The sequence below is a fragment of the Ranitomeya imitator genome, chromosome 3 (genome assembly GCF_032444005.1).
Source record: "Ranitomeya imitator isolate aRanImi1 chromosome 3, aRanImi1.pri, whole genome shotgun sequence".
Taxonomy (NCBI): Eukaryota; Metazoa; Chordata; class Amphibia; order Anura; family Dendrobatidae; genus Ranitomeya; species Ranitomeya imitator.
Window position 1 is genome coordinate 235,765,683 of NC_091284.1, and position 22,868 is coordinate 235,788,550.

The 22,868-nt window shown below is 40.2% G+C and overlaps 1 long non-coding RNA gene across 2 annotated transcripts in view; it reads right to left on the bottom strand.

The window, feature by feature from the left end:
* Positions 1–4,448: 4,448 nt before the first annotated feature.
* The window catches only part of LOC138669637 (uncharacterized), a 372,477-nt gene continuing 354,057 nt past the window's right edge, over positions 4,449–22,868 (bottom strand). For both annotated transcript variants that reach the window (XR_011319206.1, XR_011319205.1), the window contains one exon: positions 4,449–6,019. This is a non-coding gene — a long non-coding RNA (uncharacterized lncRNA). The remainder of the gene's footprint in view (positions 6,020–22,868) is intronic.

The window sequence follows — 22,868 nt, forward strand, 5'->3', positions numbered from 1 at the left end:
GGGTGGTGGTGGATAGCCCTGTTTAATATATATTTTATATTTTTTTTTCGTGTTCTCTTTGCGCACACCGTATCACCTTCACTGAGTGGGTATTTAGGTTGTTTTTATTATCAACTGAATAAAAGTTATATTTTAGATAGGGTTTTTGTTAGTAAGCAATTGTTCTATACCCTATAACACATTATATATTTGTAAGACTATTTTACCTGCTTACCCATTTTTAGAGCGTTGCTGAACTTTGAACTTTGCTTTTGGGAAATATTGTGGGCTTGGTTATAAAATTCTGAATAAAAAATTCACGTCTCCTTGAGTTTTTCTTGAAAATTGCAGATCAATATAGGTAAAATTATTCTTTAGACTTGAAAAAAGCTGATTATTAGACTTTATGCCACAAGACCCAAAGTGTGATAACTACTTTATCTCAAATACCTCCATTTCTGATAACCTAGAGAAGCATCTATTAAATATCTGTAATCGTATTAGCAATTTCATTATAACCTTTAGCTTAAGGGGTGTTGTGCTTTTGGCTTAATGCTCCTTAATCTAAAACATGTAACCAAGCATATGAGATGACAGAAGCGTATTGACAAAAGAGGCAGATTGTATGTAGAAGTTAACCCATCATTTTCCAGCCCAAACTGTGACAAATATATTATTAATAATTATATATTCTGAATGTTGCCGACAGATTTGAAACTTTTAAGATTGCCCATCTTGAAATATCTACAGATGCTCTTACTAGCATTATGTCTCTCGTGCATCAAAAAGTATCCTGTATCAAAACAGTTAAGGAAACTTGTAATACCAGCTGAGTCAAGGTCACAGCGCACAGAATAAACTTGTGAGAGGTTGTGACGCAGCACAAATGGAAGATCATGGAAAAAGCTTCCACAGAAAACGAGGCGTGCCAGCTCAGAGCTGAAGTACAGCTGCTGTAGACACGCAGAGCCCTAGCATTATACCATACAATGATATTGCTGTGGGCAAAGAAGAAAATCTTTGATAAACAGGTTAATATAGAAACTTTGCTTAATCAAGGACCTCTTCACAAAAGCAGACTAGTCCTAAAGTTACCGTACTTGGCGCTTGTATTTGTTTTTTTTAACTGGTATCTGTTGGAAAACATGACATTATGGGCCTGATTCATCAAAGCTTTTACGCCAGTATTCTGTTGTATGAACTTAGAAATGTGTCTCGAGGCTCGAGGCTATACCGAAAATGTTGCATCTTTTGTCGTTAACACGTCAGCTTCACTCAGCTCAAAGTTGGCAGAGATGGGGTGGGACAGGGACGAGGTGACGGCTGCTCGAGAAATTAATGTTACACCACAAATCTTACTCCAGCAGGGACTGAAGTAGGATTTGTGGCAAGGTGCAGGCAGAGGTGTATGATAATTGTCCAACACTTCTTCTCATCAAGACCGGCGTGAATCAGGAGCTAAGAAATCTATTAGGAACAATCTAAATACAATAAAACCATAAAATGTTGGCCACTTTGTGAGTTGTTCTGGTCTAACGTCTATTTAGAGATGTTTTCCATGTATAATTCTTTATATGCTGATGTGCTTCATCTAGGTGAAAATAATGTTATTCACCTTGCCCCTCTTTAGCGTCACCTCTCACTGTTGCTCCGATCTTTGCTGAAAGTCTGCAGTGGTGATGTCAATGCTAATATAACCACTACAGTCACACACTGAGCTTAGCGTTTGGCTACAACAGTTACATAAGCAGTAATCATGATGTCACTGCTGTAGTCTGTCAACAGAGAAATGAGCAGCTGTGGTGAGGAGTAGAGTTGAGCAAAGTTTTCAAAATTTGGTTCTGATTATGATTGGGGCGAATATTATTTTTGCAATATTCACCGAACACAGACGAATGTCATTGGAGTCAATGGGAGTAGAAACGAACGAATATGTTCGGAACCGATCATCAAACAAATTCAGCACGAATAGGGTAACTATGTGGCACAAATATGGCAAACTTAGATTCGACGACTAATTCCAAACATATTCGCTCAACTCTAGTGAGGAGTCACCACATTGTTGAAAGGTGAGTAACCGCTCAGTTTATTATTTTCGTCATGAAGAAAACCCTTTAAAGGCGTTTTCCCAATTAAAAACTGCTAAATTGATGCATGTAAAAATAAACATATTTGTCTATACTTTCATATTTTTTTGTAAAAACTTTAAAACTTAGTGACTTTTTTGCCCCTATATGCCTATTTCAGAATTGTTATGCACAAGCTCATCTGCCTTTGTACTGTGCAAATAAAGATGATTGACAAGTCATGGGCGTGAAGGATATGGCTTGAGATTGACATGAGTGGCTGAATGTGTACCATGCACAGCCTGATGGTCAAATTGCTAAAGAAAAGGTTTGTGCAACATACAAAGACTGCGGATGTCATTGGTTTATATGCGGATGATATGGTAATATTTATGGATAATGTAGAAAAGACCTTGCCGCATGTGATCACTATTATAAACAGATTTAGTAAGCGTTCGGGGTTATATATATTTTGGGATGAATCTGCTTTGATGCCTCTTACCCATGATTCAACAGATCACCCTGAAGGGCTCTCCTCATTACCAGTAATATCTAGCTTTAAATACTTAGGAATAATTATACCAAAATATAGTAGGCTTGATTTACATTTTAATATTCTCCCATTACTAGACTTGGTTAAGTATAAATTTGCAGTCTGGAGTAAGTTACCACTATCTGTCTCTGGCCGTATAAATCTGATTAAGATGATATTGCTCCCGAAGCTTAATTACTCCCTTCAACATAGTGCAGTTCCTGTTCCCAAAATCTTCTTTTCATATTTAAACTCTTTAATTTCATCATTTATCTGGGGGAAAGCCAGACCTAAACTCAAATTATCTACTTTACATAGATCTAAGCAAATGGGAGGGGTCGGCGTTGCCTGATTTTTTCCTATACTATTTAGCTGGACAGCTTAGGGCATTGAGTAAATGGATGCCAGAAAACTTTTTACCAAATATGGAGAGCCATTTAATCCAGGCTGCAAGATTTGATTGTCCGATAGGTTTTTTGGAAATAGATAGACCCACTACTCCTAGATTACTACCATTACTCCGGTTAGCGAGGCTGGTTTGGAAACAGGCAAAGAAGGTGACCCACTTTGATGGTATTGTAGCCGAAATGCCTTTATGGAATAATATGTACTTTCCAGGGCTATTGAATCGCCCATCTACACAATTTTGAATTTCACATGGTGTTGCTTCAGTTAACGATTTATATGAACAAGGCACTTTAAAGCCTTTTGAACAATTACAAATTAAATACAATATTCCGAGACCTCAATTTTTTCGCTATTTACAACTCAGATCGGCAATACAATCACATATACATGGGATCAGGGCCAGTCAAATAATATTATCTTTCCCATTAATAGGGATCCTTAAATCTCAGGGACCCAGAGGTCTTATCTTCCTACTGTACACACATATGTTGGCTGTAGGTGCTGATTCCGTTGTATTGGCAGTTAAAGAAAAAAGGAAATTCCTAATTCCTGATCTTCAAGAAGAGGATTGGGAGATGTTTCTTGAATCCCCAATGGGAGTGTCTCCTTCGGCAAATAATAGAATGATCCAAATGTATATCTTACATCAAGTACATCTAACCCCAATACGGTTATTTAAAATGGGATGGTCTAACTCCTCAGAATGTCTAAGATGCCACGCAATGGAGGCGGACTTTATTCATATGATTTGGGGATGTCCAATTATCCAATCATTTTGGAGTGAGATAACTACGATACGGACTTCCCTTGTGCATATTCCCGTTCCTGTGAATCCTTTAGTTTGTTTATTTGGGGTACTGGAGGAAGAAACATGGGCATATCATACTCAAATTTTCTTGAGGGAGACACTTTTTCTGGCACGGAAAGTAATAGCTCTTTACTGGATGGGAAATACTCATCCATCTCTTAGGGCCTGGCTTGATTTGGTAAATTCTATTACACCCTACGAACGAACGTTATACCAAAATAGAGGCTGCTTGGGGAAATTTAGCAAAATATGGGATATATGGAATTCATCACCTCTCACTGTGTCGACTCATGGTAGATAGCCTAACTCCACTATAATAAGATGTAATGAACATTGGATCATGCCTAGTATCAATATTAAACAATCGATATGATGGGGATGGTTTTGGCAGCAGGATATGGTTATGTTTTGCTCCTTTTGTTTTTTCTAAGGTTTTAGTATAGGTATCCTAGACAATTTGTGATGCTTTAAGATTTGTATGACCCGCTCGATACACTATGATACAAATATGTTTATGGTGATTGGATCATACGCAAAATATGTATATATTATACTTATCATTTTTGTCGTTTAAAAAAAAACATACAAAGACTGCTCAAATGCTAAAAGTGAGATGAGGATTGTATGCGGAAATCCAGATGATAAAGTAAATGTATTTTTCAGAAAAACAGGAAACTCCCTTTAATGATTGGAATTCTACATATATGTTATAGAAAGAAAATGACCATAAACCGTACAGAAATACATCTGACATGAGTAAAGAATTTAGAACTAAATAACTTTACATATGCATAAAGGGTTAAATTGGTATTTCATGCAAACCTGGGTCAGCGTCTGAGTGGGCACAACTAAAACATTTTGCATTGACTACTTCAATGGAAAAAGGTTCCAAAACAAACAAATAAGAGGTAATCTTCCTGCATAAGCTTTGTAGTAAAAACTGTCCAGCTTCTCAAATCCACAGTATTCCAAAAGCAGTTAGTTTGACAGTGTCCAGCCGCATAACTTTTAAGGCTACATTTATTTTTTTCATTTAATTAGGCATTAACTTATGCGCCGATTTATAATTTATCTTTATAAGCTTCCAATTTCCTGTTAATTTTCGCAGCTAAATGATGAATTTCTTGCGGCCTACATTCACTACTAGTGAGTGCTTACATCCTATACAGTTACCATTGCACCACATAACTTTGCCCTGGGCAGGATTAAGCTTGGTAGAGGTCACTATACCCCACCAGATCTCCTGGTATATGGCTCCCTCTTCACCTCTTCTTAATTGGATACAATTTGCTAAATGGTCAATAGACCTTGCATTTACTGAGACTTGGAGATCATAGAGGAGACAGGCAAGCATATGAAGCTAATAAACACCTGCCACAGCCACACCCTGGTAGGTTGGATGGCTGCTGCCCCTCGATGAGTAATATAGTGGCTATCCAGTGTATCTGTCTCATGTACCTTCCTATAATCCAACCCTGGGCTGAGTGACGTAAAGTAAATTAAAGTTTTATTATCTCACACTTGACTATTTTAGTTATTTTTTACAACTGTGTATATTTAAAGGAAGTTAAGACAAAGGCTTACCAAAATCACTACTTGAATGCAATGTACTATAAATAAGGCTAGAGTATATTGATCTACTATGTACCAAGAAATTAACAAGAAAGCATTTAAAGGGGTTGTACTAAGTTTGGTAGTCATACTCTAGCCACAGGATAAAGGGTAGCTTCTCAACTGCCAAGTGTCTGATGGCTAAGACCCCCACTGATCACAAGGGCTGGTTTGAAAGAAGTGAGCTCAATCATGCACATATCCGCTCAATTTATTCTTAATGGAAATGCTGATGACCAGTTGAACGCTGAGCTAGGCAATTTTTGATGGTCCCACACAGAATAAATGGAGCAGAGGTGCACATGATTGACCAACTCGTCATTCACACGAGGTAGTACAGTGCCCCAGTTCATGGGATCAATGAGTGTCCCAGCAGTTGCACCCCTAACGATTGGGAAGTTATCCCCTACCCTATGGATAGAATATAACTATCCAACATGACATAACTTCTTTTAGTAAAGTTATGGATGTGTGCAATCGTTCAAGGAAATGGACTTCGATTTTCAATTTCCTTCAAGTCATTGAGAGACTTTTGAGAATACAAACACATTAACAGAGTACAGCTGACATGGAGAATAAGTCTTACACAAAATGGTCCACTGTAGACAGCAATTCCTGAAAAAAAACAAGGGAATAGATAAGTTTTTACAATACTATAAGTGTTCAATATTTATTTTTGATGCAATACCAGAAACTAGATACTCTTAAAATCATTATATGTTATACTTACAGGGTGCAATTAGACTGGCTGACTAGGACGTGTTCCTAGGACTGATTGTTACCAGACAATCATCCTGTCTAAATAGGCTACATTGTTCTGTTTAAACAAGACTTGTGCTACTGAGAAAAATGTCACTCTGTGAGCACAGAATGATTGTACCAATGATCGTTCTGTGCTCATGGAAGTGTAGTATGAAAGGCTATTAAACTATTGTCATTCGGCGTCTGTGTAGAAAATCAGCAGTCGTTTTAACACCCGCAGGTTGGCCAGTCTAAATGCATCCATAAAGTGGTCTCTCACGTCATAATATTCGTTCAGGGACGACCATTACAAGTTGAAAATACCATAATGTTAGGTGATTAATATATTAAAATAGTTCTGATGTTTACAAAATATCAACTCAAAATGAGATAAAGGTGAAATTTAAGATAAGTAAGCAAAAACCTAATACACAAAAACAAAGTCGTTATACAGTGGCATGTAGAAGTTTGGGCACCCCTGGTCAAAATTACTGTTGTTATTGTGAAACAGTTAAGCAAGATGAATATGAAATTATTTTTAAAAGGGCAAAAGTTAGATGACACACTTACTTTGTAAAGTCATATTTTACCTTTGAAAAATTACAAAAAGGAAAATGGACCAATGGAAAAGTTTGGGCGTATCTGCATGGTTAGTATCTAGTGGCACCCCTTTTTGCAAGTATCCCAATTTGTAAATGCTTAGTCAGCCAAAAGTCTTTCAATTCTTGTTTGAGGGCTTTTCATCCATTCTTCCTTGGAAAATGCTTCCAGTTCTGTGAGATTCCTGGGTCATCTTGCATGCACTGCTATTTTGAATTCTAGCCACAGATTTTCAATGATGTTCATATCAGGAGATTGTGGGGGCCATTGGAAAACCTTCAGCTTGCACCATTTGAGGTAGCCTATTGTGGATTTTGACTTGTGTTGAGGATTATTATCCATTTGTAGAAGCCATCCTCTACAGATGGTTCTATGTTTACATCAAGAATTTATTGACATTTAATTGAATCCATTCTTCGCTCTACCCGTGAAATGTTTCCCATGCCATTGGCTGCAACACAACCCCAAAGCAGGATTGATCCACCTCCATGCTTAATAGTTGTCGAGATATTCCTATCCTTAAATTGTGGGCCCCTTTTTTCCTCCACACAAGCCTTTGATCATTGTAACATAGTAACATAGTTATTACGGTTGAAGTTATTACGGTTGAAGGAAGACTTTAAGTCCATCTAGTTCAACCCATACCCTAACCTAACATGTTGATCCAGAGGAAGGCAAAAAAAACCTATGTGGCAAAGAGTAAGCTCCACATTGGGGAAAAAATTCCTTCTCGACTCCACATACGGCAATCAGACTAGTTCCCTGGATCAACGCCCTATCAAGGAATCTAGTATAACATGTAACATTATACTTTTCAAGAAAGGTATCCAGTCCCCTCTTAAATTTAAGTAATGAATCACTCATTACAACATCATATGGCAAAGAGTTCCTTAGTCTCACTACTCTTACAGTAAAGAACCCGCGTCTGTTGTTATGCTTAAATCTTTTTTCCTCCAGACGTAGAGGATGCCCCCTTGTCCCTGTCTCAGGTCTATGGTTGTGGCCAAAGAGTTCTATTTTAACCTCATCGGTTTGCAGGACTTGTTTTCAAAATGCATCAGGCTTGTTTAGATGTTCATTTGCATACTTCTGATGCTGAATTTTATGGTGAGAATGCAGGAGAGGTTTTCTTCTGATGACTCTTCCATAAAGGCTATATTTGTGTAGGTGTCTCTGAACAGTCTACCCCAACTCCAGAGTCTGCTAAATCTTTCAAAAGGTCTATTGCAGTCAAGCAGGGGTTCTGATTTGCCTCTCTAATAATCCTATGAACAACTTTAACTGAAATTTTGTGTGGTCTTCCAGACCTTTTCTTGACCTCCACTGTTCTTGTTAACTGACTGCCATTTCTTAATTACATTTCAAACTGAGGAAAGGGCAACTTGAAAATGCTTTGCAATCTTCTTATAGCCATAACCCGCTTTGTGGGCCTCCTTCATTTTCAGAATGCTAGGAGGCTGATTATTAGAACCCATGGCTGCTGTTTTTGGTACAAGGTTACAGGAGGCTAGGTTTTTATAAAGATGGGAAATTTGCATCACCTGGCATTTCCTAAAGATGATAGTAAACAAGCCATAACCCTAACAGGCTAATTAAGGTCTGAAAGCTTGGTCAATATTTTCTGGGCACACAAATTTCCAAGGGTGCCCAAACTTTTGCATTGACACATTTTCCTTTTTGTAATTTTTAAAAAGTAAAACATGGCAATATACTGTATATACAGTATATATTTTTTTTGCCTCAAATACAAAGGAAATGTGTCATCTTTAACTTAAGCAAATTGAAGATGAAATGATCTCTAAAAGGGCTAAACTGTTTCACAATAACAGCCATTTTGAACAGACGTATCCAAACTTTTTATATGCCACTGTAGGTTAGAAAACTCTGCTGTAAGCTAAAATCAATTGCTCTCAAGCACTCCTTCTGAGGAAGAACAGCCAAAACGAGAGTACATGGGTCCAATGTCGCAAATCCAACTCTGGGTAAATATAGTCATGGATAACCCTTGCCAAAAGTGTCATTTTTATAGGCACTCTCTGGCCTGCTTGCAGACTTAGGGTTCGGATTAATGCTTTATTTCTGAGGTCCAGAGCCTCTCATCTATCCAAATTAGTTCTCACGCTTCGCACTGACGAGGACCAACAGCCCGAAACACCGTGTCTGCGAATTGAGATACTGATTTGGCTTTTATCCTAAGTCATATTGCATGACTTGTTAAAGGGTTAATTGTGACTTGTAGGATCGCTACTTCCAACAGGTGGCGCTACAGAGTTTAAGTCTTCTTTTTCTCTGAAGAGGCAATTTGCATGCTTTATTTCTGACATCCGTCCCCCTTGATCTGCAACACAGGTTTGGGACATCTTCCAGCATCACTCTGCATTATTTCCACCTCTCAAGCACTTGACACTTTCATAATATCGCTCAGCACTTTATATATTTTGCTGCTTCCTGAGATGTTAAGCAGAATATTTGTCTCCTGTCAGTAGTTCACTGCTGCTATATTAGTATTGTTTGCATTAGGTGTTTACCCATTTTTCCAACAAAATATTTATGATACTAATGATTTATTTCTTTGCATAGTGTCTTTTGTATTCTGCATAGCAGGTGTTGCCATCTCCTTTGTTTTATGTCATTTAATGTGTTTTTATAAACTTACATTGGTAACTAAATAAAGATGAATTTTTACATATTTCGTTTTTGGAGGATCTTTCCTCCCATCAAAATTTTTTGCCTTTTAATATATTGAAATAATCATATAATGTAGCACTGTGTATTTACAATTGCTCATTTTGCCTTTCTACTCCGCTAATTCTTCAGCTTTCCATTAGGTCTATGACATGCGTGAACAAAAACTGACTAGTTGAATTCTTCTAAGCTCTATTTAGAACCAGGAGGTCAATTTTCCCTGTGTAAGTCATGAGTGCAGAGGATGGAGGGTGATAAAAGTGGAGACAAGATAATTCCTGTTTATACATAGAGCAGAGAATAGAGACGAATTAGCTAGGTAGAAAGGCAAAATGAGCAATTGTAAGTACTCTATAATATGATGACTGCAATATATTAGGAGGGTACAAACTTTGATGGGAGGAGTGCTTCTTTAAACAAGTAGTCATTCAGCTTGATCAATGATCATTTAATGGCTTGATTAAACAGGCTGACCACAATTCTATGTAGACAGAATGATTGCTAAAGCGATCAATCTCCACGCATAGCATAGCATTGTTACCCGCAACACATCACCATCCCTGCTGATAACAATGTTTTCGTTGCTGGCATGAACGATCCAATCACCTGATGAATAAGTATTATGCTTGTTTGCTGGATGAATGCTGGCATGTTTACACAAGCCAATCAGTGAACAAGCGGTCTTCCCTATTTTCAGCTTTTCTCAATAAGTCCTAAATTTACACGGCATATCAGATAGGATTACAAATTCTCTGATCTTCCAACAAATTGATGATGAACAGGTTTGTAGATTGACATACTGCTTAAAGGCCAAATACAATCTATTATTTGGAAAGGGGAAATTAAAAACAATGACTGCTGTGATGATTGGAGCAATAAATTGGATACAATATTAGAACCCTATATGTATTGCTACTTCCTTTTTTCACATTAATCCCCATTTATGGAACTTCCTCATCCAAGCTCTGTTAACGACATCATGAGCAGCTCATGCTGCACAGAACCTCACGCGTAGAATGAACTCTTTGCGGTACAAAGTTTACTATGACACACAGATACTATAAATTAGATGTACAGTACACTTATTGAGTGTTTATCAATGGCATTCGGCCTATTCGGTGAATCTGTAACTACTGATTAAATATGCAAATTTTCTCTTCACAGAGCAAGAGTCACCTATTGGAATTATCAAACCTAAAAGTCAATATTAACCCTTTAATAAGCTTTGCAATATGAATTAAGATAAAAGTCAAACCAGAATCTCAATTATTAGACAGTACTTTGGGGTGTTGCCTCTCATCAGTGCAAAGTGTGGGCGAGAGGCTCTGGACTGGGGTCTAAAGGATAACTTTTCTCCTTGTGGAGCGTGACAAGCCAAGCCTAGCATGTCACAGTTAGGAGACCTATAGGTCATACATGCTCCTCTGGGAAATTAAACATGCAAATTGTCACTTCAAAGAGGAAGAGGACTAGAACTCTAGCGCCACCTATCGACCGCTTGCAATACACACTATGTAAATGGTGAATGAAGCCAGCAGGATCAGTTAGTTTACATTCATGGTGAGCATATCTATATGGCTCAATTCACTCGACATAAACCAGTGTAAAACTTTCTGGTGTATGGAATAGCATAGCAGACTCATTTAAACTTTTCATTGAGGTTCTATAGGTGAAGTTTCCTAATTTGGCAGCAGATATGAACTGAGTACAGAGCCTAATGTGTATAGGAATCTCCTTCAGGTCCCTAATTCACATACATGTTCTATCGGTAATTTTCACAGATCAAACACTTACTTATTAAGTCTCCAGTGCAATTTTTGGGGTCTGTAAAAATCATCTGCCATCAGTGTGTGATCCATGAACACACTGATTAACATTGTAATGGATAAGTGAAGGTGTGCAATACAATAATTTTTTCAGATGTGAAAATCACTGATGAAACATTGATACCAAGAGCAAGTGCACACTTTGCATCAGTTTTTCTCAGAGGTGAGAAAAAAAAAAAGTTTCTCTACCCTCCCCAATTCTATCAGTCCGTGAAAATTGGACTGCACACGGACCCATGTAGTTACATTGCTGATTTTGAGCTGACACTCGGATCAAAATCTTATGTCTCCAATTTTTTACTCAGACCACTTGGCCTGAGGAAAAAATTCAGATGTGCACAGTCCCATAGAATATCAAGGGTACGAGTGCTATGTGTCAAAACCACGGATATCACTGATCCAATATAATCGGTTTTGTGCCTGAGCCCTAAAAAGTGAAACATTTACCAAACACTGAGGAAAATTGGATCCAAAACACTGATCAAACTTAAATTCTCTAGTTCTTTGCATAAATTAAAAATAATCAATAGCTGAAAGAGGCCTTAGAAGTGTATGCCATTGCATAATTTCCCTATCAAAATAAATATGTATGCTTCACACTTAGATAGCATGTCTATGGGGAACTCAGAAGAAGACCACTATAAGATGAACAACTACACTATCTGCATAGCTAGCATGTATCAGGATAGTCTATAGCTCTAAAAAATGGCCAGGGAAGAAGTTCAAAACCAAGCAACGTTCACGCCATGTTTATTAGTTATGTCTGAATGGGTCGTTTAGGAGGTAAAAGAGAAAGTCCTCTTGGCATCAGTTTGACAGGTTAACATCTGGATACAATGAGTCTTTAGTTTGGACTATTTTCTGTACTATGATATTCAACTTTTCTAAAATTCAGAAACATCTTTATATTTCTGTGCTAATCAGTAGTGAGAATCATAACACAGGGGAGAAGTGGCATGGATTGCTCCTCCTTTCCTGGAAACAGGGTGCGGTGCGTGACATTAGTAACTTGACTACAGTAAATTGAAATTCACTTGTCACTTGATAACTTTAGAAGTCATGTAAACCACTTTGTGGCTCATCATAGAGAAAAGTTCCCATAAGTACATTGTAGGTTTTTATTAATTGTGATGTGGAAGTCTGAATATCTCAGCTTCGCTCAGTGAGTCATTGCTTATTCTTTACATTGACGTAAGAGACAAAAATAGCCCATGGGACAATCATAAGGAAGATGAGTGAGTAGGACATTTTCTCTGATGTAAGTTAGGCAGTAAGTTAATGTACTGTGGCAGGCTGCATTGTAGGCAGATTAAGTCACAAAAAGAAATTAACTCTTAGGAGTCCAATGAATACAAGAAGTAATCATAAAAAGTACATGCCTGTAATAAACAGTATGCGTTAGAACAAATGTTAGTTTATGATATTTTGAGGGCAATACATGTTCGCCTAGATTCATTAAGCCTCGCTTTTTATGTTCCTGTCTTAATGAGGGGCTTTCAGAAATAAGATGTGCCGAATTCATTAAAGCTTCAGCAAGTTTCCTGGGTTACGAAGAGGCAATGGAAGAAAAGGCACTCACAGGAAAACTTCACCACATTCAGACAAGCAACTCTCACATTCAAGTTGGCCCTTACCTACGCTAAACAGGAATACTTCACGACCCTCATATCTTCTTTATCCCATTAGCCAAATCAATTAGTCAACACTTTTAATAATTGGTAGAGAAAGGTTGAACTTGATCGAACTAAGTCCTTTTCAACTTATGTAACTTCCTCCTCCTATCTTGAAGAAATGAAGAAACAACTTAATGCTAAAGCTAACAGACAATTCTATATACTTCTCCTTCTAGACCCATCCTCTGACCCCAACACAGTTGATGACTCACTCCTGCTACAGATCCTCTTTCCTTGGTATTAAAGACCTTGCCCCTCCTGGATCTCTTCATACCCCTCTAACCGCACATTTAGTGTCTTACATTACCATACTACTTAATCATCCTGCCCTCTCTCTGCTAATGTCCCATAAGGCTCATTCTGGGACGTCTATTCTTCTCAACTTATAACTTTGACCTGGAACAACTCTTAAAGTCCCATGGCTTCTGGTATCATCTATACACGGATGACACTGAAATCTACTGCTCTGGCTCACTGCTGCCTAGAATCCCAGAATGTTCATTAGCCATATCCTCCTTCTTCTCATTATGCTCCTTAACTTAATGAGGACAAACCAAACTTATCTTCCATTTCACTTAACTCCCTTACCAGATCTATCTATCACTATAAATGACACCATGCTTTTCCTTGTACCGGAAGTACGCTGCCTCGGAGTAACTATTAAATTCTCCCATGACTTTCAAACCACAAATCAAAGGTCTTACTATCTCCTTCCACTTCCAACTCAAAAATATTTCCAGAATTCATCCCTTCCTCAACCTACTAAAATGTTAGTGCATTCCCTCATCATCTCATGCTTAGACTACTGCGATATCCTACTCTGTGGCCTTCCTGTTAACATTCTCGCACCTCTCCAGTCCGTCCTTAACTCTGCTGCCCAACTAATCCACCTCTCTGCTTGCTACTCCTCCTCTCCCATCTGCAAATCTCTTGACTGGTTCCCAATTCCCAAGTGTATCCAGCACAAACTACTAACACTGACCCACAATGCCGTCCATAATCTGTCTCTGCCGTACATCTCTGAACTAATCTCCCGATAGCTCCCCACACGTAATTACCGGTATGCACAAGACCTCCTTCTCTCCTCCACTCTCGTACGTTCCTCACCCAATCGCCTTCAAGACTTCTCCCAATCATATACCTTCCTCTGGAATTCCGTGTCCCAACAGGTCCGATTGTCTGCAACATTCAAGTGGAACTTGAAAATCTCTCTCTTCAAGACAGCTTACAGCATGCAATGACCCCGCTATAACAGCACTACCACCAGAGCTGCTGCAACCCCCGACCTACTGTCTTCTTCCCTATTACCCTGTAAAATGTAAGCCCGCGAGGGCAGGAGCCTCTCTCTTCTGTACCAGTTTGTCACTGTTGTTTTGTTCATTCTAATTTTGTATATAACCTCCTTCTGATGTACAACAAAATGTAATCAACGGTGCTCTAAAAATAAATAATAAAAATAATCTTATCAGAGGTGTCTGCCTCCATGCAGCTTACCAGAAAGATCACTCCAGTTAGGGACTGGAGTAACATTTTTGGTGTAAGAAATGCTGCCACTTTTTGATTATTTGACTGGTGGGCATAGTCATACTCCACCTTGCCCCATGGCCTCCCCAGCTCCACCCATTTTGCCAGAGCAGCCCAAAAAGTTGCAATGTTTACGCAGCTCTGCATTTTACAAAAATTTATCAATTTTCAAAAGTGTTTTACTCCAGTCTTCTCACGGAAACACTTTGATGATTCATGGCTGTTTGCCCTTATTTTTTTAAACTTTTTATGAAATTTTAACTAGAAGCAAACAAGTTTACCTGATTAAAGTAATCAACAGGATGGGGCTTACTAGTTATAGTTGCATGGTGCAGAAGATACACCCACTGTGCTAATACTAACTTGTTAGTGCATAACTTGTGCAGTCATTTGTCTTGGCTGGTGGAGAAGGTCTTTGGCCTCATGCAGCTACCACACGAATGGACTGCACACATATGCACTCAATCAGGGATGGTGAGCAATGAGCCCATTCAGACATGTCAGTCATTTGTCACAATGAATTTAAACCCTTAAAATTGTCTACTCTTAAGCTGTCATAGTCAAACATTTTAGAAATTTTACATCACAGAATTTAATTTTGCTCTACATCCATAGATATATATAGATATACTATACATACAATTGGTTAGCCTCATTATTTGAATATTGTGCAACAGTATTATTTAATTATGGCATGATGGATGTATTTGGACCCTAAATTATGTTATGACTTGCATATAGTATAGCAATAATTTTTTCAGTTAGTTGTAAATACAACATAGATTTTCAGTGAAGGTGTCCTCGAAGGACGGTGGTGTAGTTATGGAGTAGGAGATCCACAGTGCAAGGCCAGTGTCCCCGGGTGGCCACAGCATGAGCAGCTATCTACTTGGCAGTGGTCGGGAGTTTATACAAAGGCTTGCCTGGATGTTTCTACCCCCAGCCACATTTGATCAGAAGAATGGTTTCGGAGAATGAGGAGGCCTAATTAGAGCAATATAAGAAATGCTACCCAACTTCTATGCAAACTGATCATTTTTCATACTGAGCTCTATATACCACATACAGTGGGGCAAAAAAGTATTTAGTCAGTCAGCAATAGTGCAAGTTCCACCACTTAAAAAGATGAGAGGCGTCTGTAATTTACATCATAGGTAGACCTCAACTATGGGAGACAAACTGAGAAAAAAAAATCCAGAAAATCACATTGTCTGTTTTTTTTATCATTTTTTTTGCATATTATGGTGGAAAATAAGTATTTGGTCAGAAACAAACAATCAAGATTTCTGGCTCTCACAGACCTGTAACTTCTTCTTTAAGAATCTCCTCTTTCCTCCACTCATTACCTGTAGTAATGGCACCTGTTTAAACTTGTTATCAGTATAAAAAGACACCTGTGCACACCCTCAAACAGTCTGACTCCAAACTCCACTATGGTGAAGACCAAAGAGCTGTCAAAGGACACCAGAAACAAAATTGTAGCCCTGCACCAGGCTGGGAAGACTGAATCTGCAATAGCCAACCAGCTTGGAGTGAAGAAATCAACAGTGGGAGCAATAATTAGAAAATGGAAGACATACAAGACCACTGATAATCTCCCTCGATCTGGGGCTCCATGCAAAATCCCACCCCATGGGGTCAGAATGATCACAAGAACGGTGAGCAAAAATCCCAGAACCACGCGGGGGGACCTAGTGAATAAACTGCAGAGAGCTGGGACCAATGTAACAAGGCCTACCATAAGTAACACACTACGCCACCATGGACTCAGATCTTGCAGTGCCAGTCGTGTCCCACTGCTTAAGCCAGTACATGTCCAGGCCCGTCTGAAGTTTGCTAGAGAGCATTTGGATGATCCAGAGGAGTTTTGGGAGAATGTCCTATGGTCTGATGAAACCAAACTGGAACTGTTTGGTAGAAACACAACTTGTCGTGTTTGGAGGAAAAAGAATACTGAGTTGCATCCATCAAACACCATACCTACTGTAAAGCATGGTGGTGGAAACATCATGCTTTGGGGCTGTTTCTCTGCAAAGGGGCCAGGACGACTGATCCGGGTACATGAAAGAATGAATGGGGCCATGTATCGTGAGATTTTGAGTGCAAACCTCCTTCCATCAGCAAGGGCATTGAAGATGAAACGTGGCTGGGTCTTTCAACATGACAATGATCCAAAGCACACTGCCAGGGCAACGAAGGAGTGGCTTCGTAAGAAGCATTTCAAGGTCCTGGAGTGGCCTAGCCAGTCTCCAGATCTCAACCCTATACAAAACCTTTGGAGGGAGTTGAAAGTCCGTGTTGCCAAGCGAAAAGCCAAAAACATCACTGCTCTAGAGGAGATCTGCATGGAGGAATGGGCCAACATACCAACAACAGTTTGTGGCAACCTTGTGAAGACTTACAGAAAACGTTTGACCTCTGTCATTACCAACAAAGGATATATTACAAAGTATTGAGATGAAATTTTGTTTCTGACCAAATACTTATTTTCCACCATAATATGCAAATAAAATGTTAAAAAAAACAGACAATGTGATTTTCTGGATTTTTTTTTCTCAGTTTGTCTCCCATAGTTGTGGTCTACCAATGATGTAAATTACAGACGCCTCTCATCTTTTTAAGTGGTGGAACTTGCACTATTGCTGACTGACTAAATACTTTTTTGCCCCACTGTACATACATCATGCAAAGGAAAGGCCTTTTTTGGGGGGAGGGTACAAACACTTATACAACCTGATACTAATTATTTGTTTTTACAAATCGCTACAATCAGGGTCTCGGACCATACAGTACACTGCAGTCAGATTAAGCCCTTTAAAGATTTAGTTTTTTCCCCATATGTAATTACTATACCATAGTTAAAATGTTGTCTGTAGAGTGTAAATACTTATTGTGGACACTATTAACTCTTCCTACTAGAATTATGCCAATTATGATGCTAATTAGGCAATATGACTAAAAGCAAGGATTCATCTTTAGGGGAGAAGTCCTTATACATTTAGGAACTGCAGTTACAGTGTGCCTGTATTACCACTGGAGAGAGGAGATTGGCCACACTAGAGGTACAGTGGGTAAGGAAAGTATTCAGACCCCTTTAAATTTTTCACTCTTTGTTTCATTGCAGCCATTTGGTAAATTCAAAAAAGTTCATTTTTTCACATTAATGTACACTCTGTACCCCATCTTGACTGATAAAAAACAGAACTGCAGAAATTTGTGCAAGTTTATTAAAAAAGAAAAACTGAAATATCACATGGTCATAAGTATTCAGACCCTTTTCTCAGACACTCATATTTAAGTCAACATGCTTCCATTTCCTTGTGATCCTCCTTGAGATGGTTCTACTCCTTCATTGGAGTCCAGTTGTGTTTAACCCCTTAGCGACCGCCGATACGCCTTTTAACGGCGGCCGCTAAGGGTACTTAAACCACAGCGCCGTTAATTAACGGCGCTGTGGAAAAAGTGTATAGCGCCCCCCACAGGCCGATTTTCTCCGGGGTCTCGGCTGCCGAGGGTAGCCGAGACCCCAGAGAACATGATTCGGGGGGTTTTTAACCCTCCCCGCATTTGCGATCGCCGGTAATTAACCGTTTACCGGCGATCGCAAAAAAAAAAAAAAAAAAAAAAAAGCGATCTCTTTTTAATTTCTCTGTCCTCCGATGTGATCGCACATCGGAGGACAGAGAAAAGGGGTCCCAGGTGGCCCCCCAATACTCACCTAGCTCCCCCGATGCTCCTCGTGTCTCCCGGTGGGCGCCGCCATCTTCAAAATGGCGGGCGCATGCGCAGTGCGCCCGCCGGCCGGCACCGGGAGAATCTTTGGGGTCTCGGCTGCCTGGGGTAGCCGAGACCCCAAAGAGCATGATCGGGGGTCGGTTTTAGCGACCCCTGTTTTGCGATCGCCGGTAATTAACTGTTTACCGGCGACCGCAAAAAAAAAAAAAAAGTAAAGTGTAATTCTCTGTCCTCTGATGTGATCGCACATCAGAGGACAGAGAAATAGGGGGATTCGGGGACCCTAGCATACTCACCTAGGTCCCTGGATCCTCTTGCTGCTCCTCCTGGCCGCCGGCAGAAGAACATGGCGGACGCATGCCCAGTGCGCCCGCCATCTGTCTCCATCTGCCGGCCGGCAGGAGAACAGCGGTTAGGGCTAAAATTAGGGTTAGGGGTAGGGTTAGGGGTAGGGTTAGGGGTAGGGTTAGGGGTAGGGGTAGGGTTAGGGTTAGGTTAGGGGTAGGGTTAGGGGTAGGGTTAGGGGTAGGGTTAGGGTTAGGGGTAGGGTTAGGGTAGGGGTAGGGTTACGGCTAGGGTTAGGTTAGGGGTAGGGTTAGGTTAGGGTTAGGGCTAGGGTTAGGTTAGGGGTAGGGTTAGGGGTAGGGGTAGGGTTAGGGGTAGGGGTAGGGCTAGGGTTAGGTTAGGGGTAGGGTTACGGCTAGGGTTAGGTTAGGGGTAGGGTTAGGTTAGGGTTAGGGGTAGGGTTACGGCTAGGGTTAGGTTAGGGGTAGGGTTAGGTTAGGGGTAGGGTTAGGTTAGGGGTAGGGTTGGGGCTAAATTTAGGGTTAGGGTTGGGGCTAAATTTAGGGTTAGGGTTGGGGCTAAATTTAGGGTTAGGCTTCTTTCACACTTACGTCGGTACGGGGCCGTCGCAATGCGTCGGCCCGACATACCGACGCACGTTGTGAAAATTGTGCACAACGTGGGCAGCAGCTGTAGTTTTTCAACGCATCCGCTGCCCAATCTATGTCCTGGGGAGGAGGGGGCGGAGTTACGGCCACGCATGCGCGGTCAGAAATGGCAGATGCGACGTACAAAAAAACGTTTCATTGAACGTTTTTTTGTGCCGACGCTCCGCCAAAACACAACTGATCCAGTGCACGACGGACGCGACGTGTGGCCATCCGTCACGATCCGTCGGCAATACTATGGGCAAAAAATGCATCCTGCGGGCACATTTGCAGGATCCGTTTCTTGTCCAAAACGACGGATTGCGACGGAATGCCAAACAACGCAAGTGTGAAAGTAGCCTTAGGGCTAGGGTTAGGGTTGGGGCTAAAGTTAGGGCTAGGGTTGGGGCTAAAGTTAGGGTTAGAGCTGGGATTAGGTTTAGGGTTTGGATTAGGGTTGGTATTAGGGTTAGGGTTGGCATTAGGGTTACGCTTGGGATTAGGGTTAGGTTTGGGATTAGGGTTAAGGTTAGGGTTGTGATTAGGGGTGTATTGGGATTAGGGTTAGGTTTGAGGTTAGGGTTGAGATTAGGATTAGGGGTGTGTTGGATTTAGGGTTTTGATTAGGGTTATGGTTAGGGTTGACATTAGGGTTGTTTTGGGGTAAGGGTTGTGATTATGGTTAGGGTTAGTGATTAGGATTATGGATCAGGTTGGGATTAGGGTTAGGGGTTGGAGCTAGAATTGGGGGGTTTCCACTGTTTAGGTACATCAGGGGGTCTCCAAACACGACAGCCAATTTTGCGCTCAAAAAGTCAAATGGTGCTCCCTCCGTTCTGAGCTCTGCCGTGCGCCCAAACAGTGGGTTACCCCCACATATGGGGCATCAGCGTACTCGGGATAAATTGGACAACAACTTCTGGGGTCCAATTTCTCTTGTTACCCTTGTGAAAATAAAAACTTGGGGGCTACAAAATCTTTTTTGTGAAAAAAAAAAATATTTTTTATTTTCACGACTCTGCATTCTAAACTTCTGTGAAGCACTTGGGCATTCAAAGTTCTCACCACACATCTAGATAAGTTCCTTGGGGGGTCTAGTTTCCAAAATGGGGTCACTTGTGGGGGGTTACTACAGTTTAGGTATATCAGGGGCTCTGCAATCGCAACATAATGCCCACAGACCATTCTATCAAAGTCTGCATTCCAAAAAGGCGCTCCTTCCCTTCCGAGCCCTGCCGTGCGCCCAAACAGTGGTTTACCCCCACATATGGCACATCAGCGTACTCGGGATAAATTGGACAACAACTATTGCAGTCCAATTTCTCCTGTTACCCTTGTGAAAATAAAAACTTGGGGGCTACAAAATCTTTTTTGTGAAAAAAAAAATATTTTTTATTTTCACGACTCTGCATTCTAAACTTCTGTGAAGCACTTGGGCATTCAAAGTTCTCACCACACATCTAGATAAGTTCCTTGGGGGGTCTAGTTTCCAAAATGGGGTCACTTGTGGAGGGTTTCTACTGGTTAGGTACATCAGGGGCTCTGCAAATGCAACATAATACCCGCAGACCATTCTATCAAAGTCTGCATTCCAAAACGGCGCTCCTTCCTTCCGAGCTCTGCCGTGCACCCAAACAGTGGTTTACCCCCACATATGGGGTACCAGCATACTCAAGACAAATTGGACAACAACTTTTGGGGTCCAATTTCTCTTGTTACCCTTGTAAAAATAAAAACTTGGGGGCTACAATATCTTTTTTGTGGAAAAAAAAATATTTTTTATTTTCACGGCTCTGCATTATAAACTTCTGTGAAGCACTTGGGCATTCAAGGTTCTCACCACACATCTAGATAAGTTCCATGGGGGGTCTAGTTTCCAAAATGGGGTCACTTGTGGGGGATTTCTACTGTTTAGGCACATCAGGGGCTCTCCAAACGCGACATGGCGTCCGATCTCAATTCCAGCCAATTCTACATTGAAAAAGTAAAACGGCACTCCTTCTCTTCCAAGCTCTGCGGTGCGCCCTAACAGTGGTTTACCCCCACATATTGGGTATCAGCGTACTCAGGAGAAATTGCACAACAACTTTTGTGGTCTAATTTCTCCTGTTACCCTTGTGAAAATAAAAATTTGTGGGCAAAAAGATCATTTTTGTAGAAAAAATGCGATTTTTTTATTTTCACGGCTCTACGTTATAAACTTCTGTGAAGCACATGGGGGTTCAAAGTGCTCGCCACACATCTAGATAAGTTCCTTAAGGGGTCTAGTTTCCAAAATGGTGTCACTTGTGGGGGGTTTCCACTGTTTAGGCACATCAGGGGCTCTCCAAACGCGACATGGCGTCCAATCTCAATTCCAGCCAATTCTACATTGAAAAAGTAAAACGGCGCTAATTCACTTCCAAGCTCTGCGGTGCGCCCAAACAGTGGTTTACCCTCACATATGGGGTATCGACGTATTCAGGAGAAATCGCACAACAACTTTTGTGGTCTAATTTCTCCTGTTACCCTTGTGAAAATAAGAATTTGTGGGCAAAAAGATCATTTTTGTGTAAACAAAAGCGATTTTTTTATTTTCACGGCTCTACGTTATAAACTTCTGTGAAGCACTTGGGGGTTCAAAGTGCTCGCCACACATCTAGATAAGTTCCTTAAGGGGTCTAGTTTCCAAAATGGTGTCACTTGTGGGGGGTTTCCACTGTTTAGGCACATCAGGGGCTCTCTAAATGTGACATGGTGTCCGATCTCAATTCCAGCCAATTCTGCATTGAAAAAGTCAAACGGCGCTCCTTCACTTCTAAGTTCTGCGGTGCGCCCTAACAGTGGTTTACCCCCACATATGGGGTATTGGCGTATTCAGGAGAAATTGCATAACAAAATTTATGGTTACATTTCTGTTTTTACACTTGTGAAAATAAAAAAAATGGTTCTGAATTAAGATGTTTGCAAAAAAAAGTTAAATGTTCATTTTTTCCTTCCACATTGTTTCAGTTCCTGTGAAGCACGTAAAGGGTTAATAAACTTCTTGAATGTGGTTTTGAGAACCTTGAGGGGTGTAGTTTTTAGAATGGTGTCACACTTCATTATTTTCTATCATATAGACCCCTCAAAATGACTTCAAATGTGATGTGGTCCCTAAAAAAAAAATGGTGTTGTAAAAATGATAAATTGCTGGTCAACTTTTAACCCTTATAACTCCCTAACAAAAAAAAATTTTGTTTCCAAAATTGTGCTGATGTAAAGTAGACATGTGGGAAATGTTATTTATTAACTATTTTTCGTGACATATCTCTCTGATTTAAGGGCATAAAAATACAAAGTTTGAAAATTGCAAAATTTTAAAAATTTTCGCCATATTTCCGGTTTTTTCATAAATAATCGCAAGTAATATCGAAGAAATGTTACCACTAACATGAAGTACAATATGTCACGAAAAAACAATCTCAGAATCAGCGGGATCCGTTGAAGCGTTCCAGAGTTATAACCTCATAAAGTGACAGTGGTCAGAATTGCAAAAATTGGCTCGGTCATTAAGTACCAAATTGGCTCTGTCACTAAGGGGTTAATTAAACTGAAAGGACTTGATTTGGAAAGGCACACACCTGTCTATATATGACCTCACAGCTCACAGTGCATGTCAGACCAAATGAGAATCATGAGGCCAAAGGAACTGGCCAAGGAGCTCAGAGACAGAATTGTTGTCAAGACACAGATCTGGCAAAGTTTACAACAGATTTTCTGCAGTACT